This window comes from Peromyscus leucopus, chromosome 17, assembly GCF_004664715.2.
Source record: "Peromyscus leucopus breed LL Stock chromosome 17, UCI_PerLeu_2.1, whole genome shotgun sequence".
Taxonomy (NCBI): domain Eukaryota; kingdom Metazoa; phylum Chordata; class Mammalia; order Rodentia; family Cricetidae; genus Peromyscus; species Peromyscus leucopus.
The window spans coordinates 46087259-46102971 of record NC_051077.1 but is presented as its reverse complement, the minus strand read 5'-3'; the positions used below and the strand labels follow the sequence as shown (position 1 = coordinate 46102971).

At 37.2% G+C, this 15713-nt stretch overlaps 1 protein-coding gene across 1 annotated transcript in view; it reads right to left on the bottom strand.

Annotated features, from left to right (window-relative positions):
• The window catches only part of Spock3 (SPARC (osteonectin), cwcv and kazal like domains proteoglycan 3), a 355708-nt gene that overhangs the window by 54441 nt on the left and 285554 nt on the right, over positions 1–15713 (bottom strand).

Here is a 15713-nt window from a genome sequence, read left to right as displayed (position 1 = left end):
CCTTACACACATGCTGTCCATGATGAATGTATCATAAAGCTTACAAATGACTTAAATTAAATTACATTTTCATAAAGAAAATCTGATTTTATCATCTAATCACCTCTCAGAAAGCCACTAATACCTGAGCTTCAGGACAAAATTTCAACCAGCTTCTAAAAAGAATAAGCAATAAACATCTAGGAAAGTATTTTAGTGTTTGCCATATATTAGCATAAAATAACAGGGAGGTAGAAGCAGAAGGGTGGGGGACTCCAGCGAGCTTTCTCAGTGATATCAACACTCTACTGCAGTTAACTCCGCTTTGAAAAACTATAACCCTCTAAGTAACATTACACACTAACCAGAAGTTTATCTCTAATTAGCCATTGATTGTAATAATTGCCAACTTTGCTTAGGAATTTCTATAGGAAGAGGGCTTCAAAAATACTTAAAAAACAGAAATTATTTTGGAAACATATACATATATACAACACATTATCATAAGATACATTGCATATTGTACAATGTGTATTCAATGTTATATTTTATAACAATATTAGGTTGAAATGGAAGGATATTTATATATCTAATGAGTGGAAGGTAACCCAGCAAGTTGGCTCTTGCTGCCAAGCCTGACAGTTCTTGGGGTCCACATCGTGGCAAAAGAGAATTGAGTCCTGTAAGTTGTTTTCTGACATACTCCATACACTCATAAAGACACATACACCCCAAATAAATAAATACTTTTCATCTTAACAAAATGTAAATTAAAAACCTTTGAAGAGGACACTGATGTATTTCTTAAGATAAATGAGGTGATGATGGCTGTTAGAAAAAGTATGGATGGTCCTAAGCCCATGTGATTCCTAAAGACCAGGTCTTCAACCAGACTTAGCAATAAAAAGACAGTGATTAATTTTGGCTAATTTCATGATCTTAAACACCCATCAGGAAAGTATAACCAGGATTAAAATGGTCAGTATGTCAGTATGTTTCACTAACAGTCAAGTTGTTATCTGAACAATTATTTTTGCTCTTATGATACTCTTTTTTTTAGATTTATTTTATTTTATGTGGGGGCATTTTGCCTGCAGGTATGCAGGTGATTGGTGTCTACAAAAGGCAGAGGTCAGATGAGTGCATCAGAGACAGTTGGAGTGGATGCTATGGGGCAAAACTGAATGAAATCCAGATTCCACTTGCTGATATCACAACCAGAAATCAGTATCTAATTAGCCATCTAAATAAAAAAATTATAATACTATTGTTTCATTTTTATAGGAGCATCCAGCCACATCACATCAAATCTGTGAGTTTGAAAGCAGGGTTTCTTGTAGACTCCTTTGATCAGGGGACATGTACAGTTAGTATTCAGAAGGACACACTAGAGTCTGAGAAGTACTCTTTCAATGAGAGATAGTGATCCACAGTAGGGAAATACATTTTTCTTAAGATTTGAACTGAGCATTTACGGAGATAGTCTTGTTTTTCTTGGCTGCAGGCAGACACTGTAGTGCTGAATTAAACCAAGGTCTTATCTTGTATCTGGGTTTTATATCAAGAGGGGCATCATGGAAATGGAGAGAATGTTCAGCGGTTAAGAGCACTGGCTAATGTACAAATGATCCAGGTTTGAACTGCAGCACCCATATGGTAGTTCACAACTATCTATTACTCCAGTTCCAGATTCAAGGTGTATCTTCCCACCTCAAAAGATCTGGATTAAAGGTGTATCTTCCCAACACAAATGATTTAATTAAAACAAATACCTCACGGGTGTGCCCAGCCATTTGGATTTTAGTTAATTCCAGAAGTACTCAATTTGACAACAAGGCATAGTCATCATACAAGCTGTATGAATTGCAGATAAATATTTAGGTATTTAGACCCTTATCTTCCCCATCTTTTCCATATGTATAAAATCTCTCAGTACTGATTAAGGTGAATAATTTAAAGGTCTATTACAATTCTGTTGAAAATAAAAATAATTTGGGTTAATAAGCACTCTGCTTGATTATTATTGTGGAAACTACTCAATTATTTTAAGTCATTCTATAGAGTGCTTAAAATATCATAAAATATTTGTTAGTATATTATACAAACACTTGCGTAGTGTTGTACATTAAAGTTTGAATTGAATTCCTTTTATTGAAGTAAAATGTTGATCAGAATTCTGTAGTACACTTTTTTTTAAAGTAGTTTTTACTTTTAATTCATTTAACAGTAACATATTTGATTTCTTCTGGTTTTTATAATGTTTTGAATTGCAAATTACTAGCTGTCCTGCTTTCTATATAATATGTACTTAAAGCATCATATTTATAAAGCTTCATTTCCCCTCTGTCACCAATGACACAGGTGCACACTCCATTTATCATATCTAATGCTGAGAGCTACTGGTAAAAACTGACCTAAGAATAACACTTCCTTAAATAAGTTTTTCTGATATGGTATGCACTTATGACTTCAATATTAAAATTGATAATAAATCATGCTGGCTTACTTTATGTCTTATTTCAGCTACAGATACATCTAAAAATGATATTCTGTTAAAAGAATTATAAACACAACCTCGTGAATTTCCTATATTCATGTGATAGAAACTAATAAATGAAAATTTAATGAAAACAAAAGTTCCTTTACAAAGACTTAGGCATTACTGTAATTTGAAACGTAAAGTCAGCTGGGTGTGGTGGCTGACATCACTGTTTCTTCACATTGCTTCTGGTATTGACGGGACTGATGTTTTGCTCTACCTTTGCCTAAGATAGAAAGAAAACAATAAAACAAAACAAAACACTGAGAAAGTATAGGGAAAAAACCGTGTCTTTGATGAGGGTCACTGAATTTAATGAACCTACAATATCCCTGTACATAACAGAGGATTATAAACCCCATTGTTTATATGTAGTTTGACTAAATTCTTATATCACTGTAAGGAAACATACACTAATTTCTATATTTTATGAGAATTGTATTGTTTATGGGCCTAGAAAACAATTTACATTTACTCTATGAAGATATAAATATAAAATTATCAATATTAGTTGACCTATAAGAATGGAGTTATATTTAATTAAATGGACTATGGAATAATAGTTTTACTTTGGGATATTTAAGTTATTCAAATACTGGACAATATATCATACTTGGCAATCACAAGCAAGTGAAGGATGTCAAAGACATATGAAGCAATACATAAAATGTGAGCACTATAGGATCAAGCAAGTTCAGCCCTGCAGAATTCATTCACTGGGTCATCAAGTCACATTAGGAACCTTGCCCTCCCTTTCATTGTGCGCCCCTGGGTTCTTCTTTCAAAACTTTAAAAAGCTTTTATAAATTGTATTATTTATTTGTGTGTGTGTGTGTGTGTGTGTGTGTGTGTGTGTGCGTGCGCATGCCCATGCACATGAGTGCACGTGTATGTCTACCTATGACAGTATGTGTATGTAAGTCAGAATACAACTGTCAGGAGTGGGTTCTCTCCTTCCATGACATGGAGTCTGAGGCTCAAATGAACCCAGGTGGTGAGAATTCACTCAATGTGAATTACCTGCTGAGCTACCCATCACATTTTCTGACAAAAAGTAAATGTATTTGAACAAAAATTTTTCAGTTGTTTTAATACAAAATTTCCTCATTTACCTGAAATTTAATCAAATTTTAAAACTAAAACCACAATTTGCAACAATTTATCTGAGGGGTAGTGTGCAAACCAAAGACACTAGAAGCTTCCTAAAATACATAGGTATATGAAGGCGATCTATATTAAATCATTAAATCATGGGGGAGACATAGTGCCACCTGGTCATCTCGTCACCAAATGAAGCTTCTAGTGCCTGAATTGGGTTACATCTAATTGAGTTGTTGGCCCAATGGGACCAATGGGAATCCCTTCCCCCTAAAAAAATAAACTCAAGTTGTTGTCACAACTGACAGCAAGGCCCCACTGCTAAGGAGAACATCTACATATCATTGAACATGGAAAAGTCTAGTAGGTGCCTACATGGAGCATTCACTCCTGCATTCTAGTGTCTTTGGAACAAGGATACAATTGGCACTCTACCAAAGGAGAAACATAAGTGCCAACCCAGTCACAACCCCTTTGTTCTACAATGGGCTCCTGCCTGCGAGACATGCCAGGGCAAAGGTGGCACACAGCTGGTGGGAGTCACCAGGCAATAGCTAGTTTGACTGAAGACTCACTTCACAAGATGGAACACATACCCAACAGTGACCAAGAACCAGAGACTAGATAGCCTAGGGACCTGGGCTAAAACCAAATACTAGCAATAAAATGACTCCTAATGACATTCTGCTCCTCTTAGAGACTGGTGCCTTCTTCGGCTATCATGAGAGAAACTTCCTCCTTCAGCACATGGGAAAAAATGCAGAGACCTGCATCCACACAGTATGTGGAGAGTGAGAGACCTTGGGACACTCAGCCCTAAATGGGATGTCTCTATTAACCCCTCCTCCCAGGGCTCAGGGAACCTTGTTGGAAAGGAGGCAGAAAGAGTAAAAGAGCCAGAGGGGATGGGGGACACCAAGCAAACAGAGCCCTCTAAATCAACACAGGCAAAGCTGAAACAGCACACACAAAGGCTGGTACAGCACACACAAAGGCTGAAACAGCACACACAAAGGCTGATACAGGACGCACAGGGCCTGTGTGGGTCTGCACCAGGTCTTCTGTGTATGTATTACAGCTTCCAGTTTAGTGTATTTATGGGAGTCCTGGTGTGCAAACATGTGCGTCTCTGATTATGTGCTTTTCCCCCTTCTGTTTTGTCCCATTTCCCTATGTTAGTTTTATCTTAGTATATTTATGATTATTCCCCAGAAGCCTGCTTGCTTCCTAATGAAAGACAGAAAGGGGATGGATTCAAATGAGAGGGGATGCAGAAACCAACTGGAGAGAGAACAAGGAGGAGAAACAGCAATCACGATATATTATATGAGGGGAAAACATGTATTTTTAATAAAGGAAGAATAGTGTACAAGGAGAGATTATAACCCACAGCTGACATAACTCTAAATGTAGACCTGGAGCAAATCTCCTTTTCAACCAGCCTCTATTTCACGATAATCCACTGAGCTAAAGCTATGTGTGGCCACTAAATGTCCACTCTTAGTCATAGTTTAACTTTTTCTCAAGATTGGAAAAGGGAATAGGCTAACATCAAAACTGACATAATTACAGATTATTAAATACTTTCTGAGCCCATGACAAAGCAATGCTTTTTTTCTTTTACTTTATTTGGAATTTCATTTAATTGTGTGGGGCTTACGAAAAAAAATGAAATCTTAAAGCTGTTGTACCTCTATATTTAATTAAACTTTGTCTTCTATTTTTTAATGTGAGTCTATAATGTTAGAATGAAAAATTTTCTGGAGCAGATAGCTTGGAAATTAAAATGAACTTGTCTTTTTATAAGTGTCAAATTCCATGAGGAACTTAAGAAGTTTAGAGTATTTTCCTAAAAGTTTAATGTTTGACAAGAAATTAAACTACTATACTCTGGCTTCCTAAGTCCACTTGCTGCCTTTTGAAAAGGAGATAATGGAAGGTAAATAAGATACTTCTTGTGGTTACTCAAGAGAAGTTGGCCATTCTAGCTGGGAATATGACTTGTTAAGACAAGTGCCTAAGGAATGGCAGTTGTTCTAAGTGTTCACATACTAACTGAGTTAAAGAAAGTGTAATACGGCCAGACAATGGTGGTGGTGGCAGCAGCGGCGGTGGCGCATGCCTCTAATCCCAGTACTCGGGAGGCAGAGGCAGGCAGATCTCTGTGAGTTCAAGGCTAGCCTGGGCTACAGAGTAAATTCCGGGACAGCCAGGACTGTTTCACAGAGAAACCCTGTCTCGAAAAAAAAAAAAAAAAAAAAAAAAAAAAAAAAAAAAAAAAAAAAAAAAAAGAAAGGAAAAAGAAAAAGTGTAATACCATGTAACCAGAACTCACATCATGCACCCAATAGTGAGTTCCTAGTAGTGAGAATATGCCTTTTAAAATAATAGAATTCTAGTATAATAGAATGTTGTCTATTCCAATAACTTCTTATAAAACCAAGCAGTACTCATCTTTGTAGGTTTTCTAGTAGGAAATGCTCAAAGTCTCAGAACAAGAGAGAAAGAAATAAAAAATAAAAGCAATAGAAACTACAATAGTTTAAATTAGAAAATTAGGTGTCACTTGTGCTTTCCAGCGAGTAAGATTCTGGGCTATGTTATCAGTTCTGATTAACAGTAACAAAGGTAGAATTTACTGAAACCAACTGTCTCCAAATATAAGGATAATTATTTACCTCCATCTTGAGATCTAGATAGAAATAAGAGCTCTGATAGAAATCTTACTAACAGAAAAGAAGCTTTGACAAACACTAAAATCCTCTGAGACTACACCATTGAAAATATTCTAATACACCTGATTGCTCACAAGCAATCTCTTTTTGAGAAAAAAAAAACTTGTCTAAGTCCATATGCAAAATATAAATTTCTCAAAATTTATTGAATTTGTCATTGTTTAAAAGAAAACAGCCTTCCATCTGAACACTAACCAAACTTAATCCCAGTTAGATTCCCAGTTCAGACCAGACTGGCACATTACCTCTTTTTTGAGCTGTTGGCCAATGGGGATTTCTTTTGGGTTCCCTCTAGTAATTCACAGTAAGACTCCATTACTGAAGGCTCTATATACTAGAGGCATAGGACATGGAGGGCAATAACTGGTGCTCAACTCAAAGCTACATCCCTACTTGTCAGAGTCCATAGTACTAGAAGGTGCTACACATGCTACCCCTGAAGAAAGTTTCAACCATCTATGAACTGTGTAAGCTTCAATAATAATCTGCCTGGCAAGACAGGCTCACTGGTATAATAATGAAAGATTCGCATATAATTCAACCCTTATTAGAGAAATTTCTTGCAGTTTATGAAAATTAAACTACACACAGCTAGTCACCATGCAGAGAATGAAAGACATTGGAGTGATTGGCCCTAAATGAGATGTCTATATCACATCACTTCCCTCAAGACTCATGTATATAATTATATAATTTGAAAGAGAAGGCAGACAGGCTGTAAGAGCAGGAAGTGATAGATGACTTAAGAAATAGTGTCTTCAGGACAAAACAAGGTCATGGTAAATATGAGCTCACAGTAGTTGTGAGAGCATGCACAAGAGGTACACAAGCTCAAGTCAGACAAAGTCCCAGCATGGAAGAGGGGAAGTGTGCATGGAGTCCTACTCCTAGCTGAGGAGTTAGAGACATTTTGTTGTTGTTCTCAGACGAGGGGAAAGACAGTTTCCATCAATGGTGTAACACTCCAGGACATGCTTCATGTCCAGATCTGATCAGCTAAGACAAAGTGGGCCTGAGTTTTATTAAGAAAGTGGGGTTGAACACTAGGTTAAAGTTGGAGTGATGGAGGAAGATGTGAGAGGAGAATGTATATAATCAAAACACATGTATGAAGTAATTAATAAAATGTCATAAAAAGAAAATGGCACAAAAATTCATATGCAGCCTGATTAATTGTTCTTCATAATTTGAAACTAGACTAGTTTTAGTTTATCTTCAAGTTTCCCAAAGTTGTATTGACATGGTCAAAGTTGTTTCCTTATATGCTATGAGCACTGTATAACAAAGGTAGGTTCATTAAATTTTTATAAGTTAGGTAAAACACATAGGATAATTAGGCATAATCTATTTTCATGTCATGATTTCTAATGTTTTAGTAAAGATAATTTCATATGTAAATCATTCATTTCCATGTGACATTTTCAAATATTTTCTTTGAATTCAGTTATAAAAGCACATGTTTTTCCAGATATACTGTAGCTTGGGTTTATATAATTTTGTTTGTTTCCAGAGAACAAAAATATTTATTATCTGTAATACATAAGAATTAGATAATGCTGTGTAGCTTATCATATTATGTAGGCGACAATTTCTCCCTGTTATTGCTTTACACCAGGGACTCTCTGATAACATCATATTATTTATCTCCCAAGGCACAGGCATTATTACCACAGGGTTTAATCATATTTCTTAGATAGAAAGCTTTCTCCTTCACACTGTAGTGGTGAGAAAGCAATTGTTTTGCATCATCCAAGCACAGAATAAGCTCTTACTTGAGTGGATTCTTTTTCATTTTAACTTATTGAAAGAACAGAGTGGAACAGAAGAAGGAAATATATCATAAAGCCTAGCTCTTATTGTTGAACTTACAAATAATTTATTTCAATGAAATAATTATTTCCTTGGAGTACTGGTATTCACTTCATTAAGGTTTTCCTGAAAGACTGGACTTCCAATGAAAATGTGTGATGCTTTAAGTCAGCTTGGATAGTTATATGGTGTAAGAGTTCTTCTAAGAAGGTTATGGTGTATCTATTATGATGCACCTGTAAATATTATTTTTGTTTGAAACATTAAAGTATTTTGAGAATGTATACTCATGAGAGCTACAAGTAGCTAGTTTCTTAAGGTCAGGAAATAAACAATTCAAAGGCTCAGAAAATCCCCGAAACCGACCAGGTTCACTAGTCATTTCCCTCCCTAAGCACACAGAAGAAATAAGGAATACTAAGAATATTAACTAATGCTATCACACCAGATGAGCTGCCTGGAAGGAGAGACATACTGAGGTACTGGCAGGGATCCTCTACAAACTGCTGATCTGCCTTCACATTGCTCAGCGAACGCCCACTTTCCAGATTTCATGTACTGTCATCAGTTCCTGTGTAGCTGTCTTTGAGTCATATCTGCTCCTGTAAGTAACTCCCATTATCCAGTCCTGTAAGTGTCCCCAATAAAACTCAGTAAGTTAGCTGGGTTGTGTAGACATTCGCTCTCTTCTCATGACAAATATTTTCCAAGAACACAGCCCTGAAGGTCAGTCTCTCTCTCTCTCTCTCTCTCTCTCTCTCTCTCTCTCTCTCTCTCTCTCTCTCTCTCTCTCTCTCTCTCTCTCTGTATCCATTCGTTTTGTTTTACAGTTAGAGTTTTAATTGCAAATTAAATATACTTAAATGTATAGAAAGGAATTTTTTTGCAGTCACTAATTTGTCACACATTATGACAGATGTGAACAGTTCTTACTGTTTGCCTGTGCTTGGCGCATCATGTCCATCTTTGCAGTTCAGTGGGCAATGTTGTGCTGCCATTATATTGTTCTGATGGCTGTGCATGCACACATAAACTATACATGTTTAGACTAGAGTCTAGGAGTATTCTCTCTGCAGGGTGTATCTAGCCACAGTGATGCTGCCTTGTGTTATTTTACACCAGAAGTAAAGGCCTAAATCCCACAGTTCTCCTGGAGCGTTTTCTTCAGCACTTTTCATTCTGAGGCTTTTCAGAAAGTTCTGGCACCAAGAACATACAGGAAATTCAGTGCAAATACAGACAAGTAAATGAAAATAAAAAGGGTATATAAATGGGTGCTCACTTCCCAATGCCCAAACACCCACAGAACTGCATATTCTCCTTGACCTTTGTTTTTGAAATCGTCATAAAATTACAACATCTGTCCTTCCACTTTCTACCGTCAAAGGCTCTCATATACTCTCCCTGCTCTCCTTCACATACACGGCTCCAGTTTTTCTTTATTTTTTATTGCAAGCATATATATTCATTACAGAACCAACTTTGTATTGTTTCTCATTCTCTCTCCCTCTCCCTCTCCCTCTCCCTCTCCCTCTCTCTCTCTCTCTCTCTCTCTCTCTCTCTCTCTCTCTCTCTCTCTCTCTCTCTCTCTCTCTCACACACACACACACACACACACACACACTTTGTATTGTCCAATGCTCTTGTTTGTAGCCTCTGCCCTGGAATGTCATCAACCTACCAGGTGTCAGACCATCACTAAAGAAAACTGACTCTGGAGAATAAATTTTAAGAAGCTCACTAAGGAAAAACTGGCCAAATTATCTCTTATAAACAATTCATTTATTTCTATGCTGTGACTTTAAATATTGAAAAGAGTGAAGAGGGTAGAGGAAATATGAAACTAAACTTTTATTCCCACTTACATGCATGCAAGATTCACTGTTGCTTTCTGTCAGACTGTAAGGTAATAATTAGTTACCTAATTATTTAGTTAGTTTTCTGCCATGCTATTTTAGGTTTAAGGAGCTATACTTTTGTGGGCTTTAAACACTGCTTATTCTTTGTAGATTCTTTCTATTCATCATAGCTGAAAGTTTTCCTGTGTTTTGGCCAGCAGTCTGGACAAATCTCTCCCACATGCATCCCCCAAGTAAACACACAGGGGCTTATATTAATTATAACTGCTTGGCCATTAGCTCAGGCTTGTTACAGACTGCTCTTACACTTAAATTAACCCATAATTCTTATCTATGTTTAGTCACATGGCATGGTACCTTTTCTCAGTTCTGCCTTCACATCTTGCTACCTTTGTATTTGGCTAACAACTCCTGATTTAGCCTTTCTCTTCAACAAATTCTTCTTATCTGCTTATCTTGCCTGGCTACTGGATGATTAGCATTTTATTAACAAGAGCTTTTATTTGTACAAGAGTATTATCCCACATCATTTTACCACCAGAGGAAGTGTCCTGATACAACATAAATATCCCTACAATGAATGCCAATACATTACTGATACCTTTGAGCAGCCTTCATCAACTGTTAACTCCATCAATTTCTACAGACTGAATATTTTCATAAAATTTTTATCATTGTCTTTTTCTCCCCAATTGTATCAATTAAAAAAAAAGCAGTGCTGCCTGCCCTGACTTCACTCAAATCCTATAATCCACCTGACTCCCACAGCATTTCTCAATTTTGCTTTTATATTTCCCATCTTAGATATTTTTCTTTGCTTTGTAGGTATTTAAATGACAAAACATCGGAAAAAATAATATCACCATCCTTCCTGTGATAAAATTTCATTGTTAGCAATAGTTTGTTCTTTTTTCTTCAGTGTTTTTCAGAGCATTAAAACGTGGTATACTACATTTTGGTTGAACATTCTTTTTCTTTTTTAAAATTTTTTTATTCATTTTACATGCCAACCACAGATCCTCCTCTTATCCCTTCTCAGGCTCCCACTACCCCTACCTTCTTCTTACCTTTGACTAACTCCTCATTTCTTCCTCCAACAGGGTAAATTCTCTCAGAGAGGGGACAGCTAAGCCTGGTACATTCATTGAGGCAGGTACAAGCCTCTCCCTGCTGCATCAAAGGTGAGCAAGGTGTCTGACCATAGATAATGGGATCCAGAGAGCCAGCTCATGTACCAGGGATAGATCTTGATCACACTGTCAGGGGCCCCTCAAGCAAACCCAGCTACACAACTGTCTCCTGTATGCAGAGGGTCTAGTCCTGTCTCATTCAATTTCCACAGCTGTTGGTCTAAAGATTGTGAGTTCCTTTGAGCTTGGTTCAGTTTTCTCTGCAGACTTCCCCATTATAATCTTGACCCCCACACACACTCATATAATCCTCTTTCCTCTCTTTGACTGGACTCCTGGAGATTGTCCCATTGCTTGGTTGTGGATCTCTGCATCTGCTTCCATTAGTTACTGGATGAAGGCTCTATGATGACAGTTAGGGTATTCACCAATCTGATTACCAGGGTAAGCCAGTTCAGGCACCCTTACCACTATTGCTAGTAGTCTAATCTAGGATTTTCCTTGTGGATTCCTGAGAATTTTCCTAACACCAGGTTTTCCCCTTGCCCCATAATCTCTCTCTCTATAAAGATATTCTTTCACTGCTCTCCCTCTCTGTCCCTCCCCCAGCTCAACCATCCCATTCTTTCATGTTTTCATCCCCCATCCCCTCCCCTCTATTGCCCCTTGCATCCCAAGTTTACACAGTAAATGAGACAAAAATGACAGCCTACAGAAAGGGAAAAAATCTTCACCAACCCCACATCTGACAGAGGGTTAATCTATAAAATATATGAAGAACTCAAGAAACCCATGAAACTAGACAGCAAAATACCAAACAATCAATTAAAAAAATGGGCTACAGATCTAAACAGAGAATTCCCAACAGAAAAATCTCAAATGGCTGAAAGACATTGAAGGAATTGCTCAACATCCTTAGTTATCAGGAAAATGTAAATCAAAATGACTCTGAGATATTATCTTACAACTTAGTCAGAATGGCTAAGATCAAAAACACTGAGGATAGCTTATGTTGGAGAGGATGTGGAGCAAGGGGAACACTCCTACACTGTTGGTGGGAATGTAAACTTGTACAGCCACTTTGGAAATCAGTATGGCAGTTTGTGAGATAATAAGGAATCAATCTACCTCAACACCCAGCTATACCATTCTTGGGCATACACCCAAGAAATGCTCAATCATACCACAAGGACACATGCTCAACTACATTCATAGCAGCAATATTCATAATAGCCAGAACCTAGAAGCAACCTGGATGACTCTCAACCAAAAAATGCATAAAGAAAATATAATATATAGTAATGGAGTACTACTTAGTAGTAAAAAACAATGACATCATAAAATTTGCAGGCAAATGGATAGAACTAGAAAAAATCATCCTGAGTGAGGCAATCCAGATTCAGAAAGACAATCATGGTATGTACTCACTCATAAGTGGATACTAGATGTAAAACAATGGATAATCAGACTACAACCCACAGTTCCAGAAAGGCTAGGAAACAAGGATGATCCTAAGAAGGATGTATAGATCACCTTAAGAAGGGGGAACATTCCTTTTCTTTTGGTTACATCACAAAAGTAATAGCTACAACTAACTTATATTGAATATTGTTTCCTTTCTAGAATTTCCTCAAAACTTATTATTTCAGTGGAATATGCTACATGCTTTCCTTCTGTGATCTGAGAGCTTCTTGTCCATTTGTATTTATTTCATACAGTCATTTTATTGTGAGGTAAAATTATCCCATGGGGTGGTTTTACTTTTCCTTCATCTGGACACTTTTGAATTTATCTACAACTTTTGAAATAGGACAAATACCTTTGGTACAGCACAATACCTTTGGTGTCAATCTCTACTCTCCATTGACAACCACTTCAGTGAGGATCCTGGTTGAGCAAAAATAATCTAGTACTGAAAATCCCTAACCCTGTATCTGACCACTTCAGTGTCTCAGACATTTGCCAAAGTTTTCTGCTGCAGATTGGCTACCATTGTCTACTTGTTTGGGTCAATTGACACCTAAAACTCATCATTTTCTGGCTTCCTGAACCACTTAGCAAGTTGGATTCCTGTTCACACTTCAGATTTATGCTTTATTATCCCCAGACAAAACCTTGTAATGTCAACATGCTTAGGGGGATGACTTGGGGGAAAAAGCTATCTTATCCTCATAAATCACATTATTCTATTACTTTTCAAGTTACTCTTTAAAAGGAAAGATACAAACCTAACTATTGTTAGTCTGGAGTTTTCTGTTTTTGTTATAGAACAATACAAACAGGCTCGATATGGAGGTATAACAAGGGCTTTAAACATAATCCACTGTCTTTCTTAAGGTTAGTCACTAGTTCTGCTTTTCTTTTACTAATAACATAATAATCAGGTGTGAGGTATCCTACCAGTAGGACTATTCAAGAAGATAATATCATCTACAGATGTGAATAAAATATTTCCTTACTTAATTTTTGTCATTTGCTATAATGGAATGTGTTCATAAATAGCCCCCTCCCCCCAGTGTGTATGTGATTATAGTATAAACAATCATGTCCTTTGTGCCATGAAGAATACGAACATAGCCATGTTCTTCCCATCATGATCAACTAATCTCTACTATGGACAAGACCAAGGGCCATGCTAAAAAGTCTACTCCACGATGACATTGTATATACCAAGGGTGAGGATTACTCAGATGCAGTCACACATTCCACACAGTGGGGTTTGATTCGATGCACAGGCTCATTTTTGTAGTTCAAGGGAATCTAATCAAGTGGACCTTGTGAAGTTTGATGTAGAAGTAATGAACAATATAGGAACAGCGAAACATCACCCTTTACAATAGCCACAAATAATATAAAATACCGTGGGGTAACTCTAACAAAGTGAGTGAAGGACCTAAATGATAAGCACTTTAAGTCTCTGAAGAAAGAACTTGAAGAAGATATCAGAAAATGGAAAGGTCTCCCATGCTCATGGATGGGTAGGATTAACATAGTAAAAAATGGCAATATTACCAAAAGCAATCTACAGATTCAATGCAATCCCCATCCTAATCCCAACACAATTCTTCATAGACCTAGAAAGAACAATACTTAACTTCATATGGAAAAACAAAACACCCAGGATAGCTAAAAGAATCCTGTACAATAATGCAACCTCTAGAGGCATCATGATCCCTGACCTCAAGCTCTACTATAGAGCTATTGTAATAATAACAGCTTAGTACTGGCATAAAAACCGGCACGTGGACCAATGAAATTGAATTAATCCACACACCTATGAACACCTGATTATTGACAAAGAAGCCAAAACTACAATGAAAAGAAGAAAGTATCCTCAACAAATGGTGCTGGCATAACTGGATGTCAACATGTAGAAGATTGCAAATAGATCCATATCTGTCACTATGCACAAAACTCAAGTCCAAGTGGATTAAACACCTCAACATAAATCCAGTTACATTAAACTTGATAGAAGAGAAAGTAGGAAGTAGTCTTGAATGCATTGGCACAGGAGACCACTTCCTAAATATAACACCAGTAGCACAGACACTGAGAGCAACAATTAATAAATGAGACCTCCTAAAACTGAGAAGCTTTTGTAGTGCAAAGGACACAGTCAATAAGAAAAAAGGACAGCCTACAGAATGAGAAAAAAATCTTCACCAACCCATCTGACAGAGAGGCTGATCTCTAAAATATATAAAGATTTCAAGGAACTAGAAATTAAAATACTGAACAATCAAATTGAAAAGTGGGCTACAGAGCTAAAGAGAGAATTTTCACCAGAAGAATCTCAAATGGCTGAAACACATTGAAGCAATTGCTCAACATCCTTAGTAATCAGGGAAATGCAAATCAAAATGATTCTGAGATACCATCTTACACCTATCAGAATGGCTATGATCAAAAACACTGGTGACAGTTTATGTTGGAGAGGATGTGGAGCAAGGGGAATGGGAGTTCAAACTTGTACAGCCACTTTGGAAATCAGTATTGTGGTTTCTTGGAAAATTGGGAATCAATCTACCTAGAGACCCAGCTATACCATTCTTGGGTATATACCCAAGGAATGCTCAATCATACCACAAGGACACATGCTCAAGTGTGTTCATAGCACCATTATTTGTAATAGCCAGAACCTGGAAACAACCTAGATGGCCCTCAACTGAAGAATGGATAAAAAAAAATGTGGTACATACTCAGCAGGAAAATCAATGACATCATGAAATTTGCAGGCAAATGGATGGAACTAGAAAATACTATCCTAATTGAGGTAACCCAGACTCAAAAGACAAACATGGTATGTATTCACTCATAAGATGTAAAGCAACAGATAAGCAGACTGCAACCCATAACTCCAGGGAAGCTAACTAGCAGGGAGAACCCTAGGAGGGACCCATGTGAAGGAGAAATAAACGAGATCTACATGAACAAACTGGGGGTGCGAGGGGGTAAAGGAGTTCAAGGGATGGGAGATGAGACAATAGGGGAATGGGAGCTTCGAGCTGGAACAGGGACAGAGTGGGAGAGCAAGGGAAAAGATGCCTTTTTAAAATGAAGACAT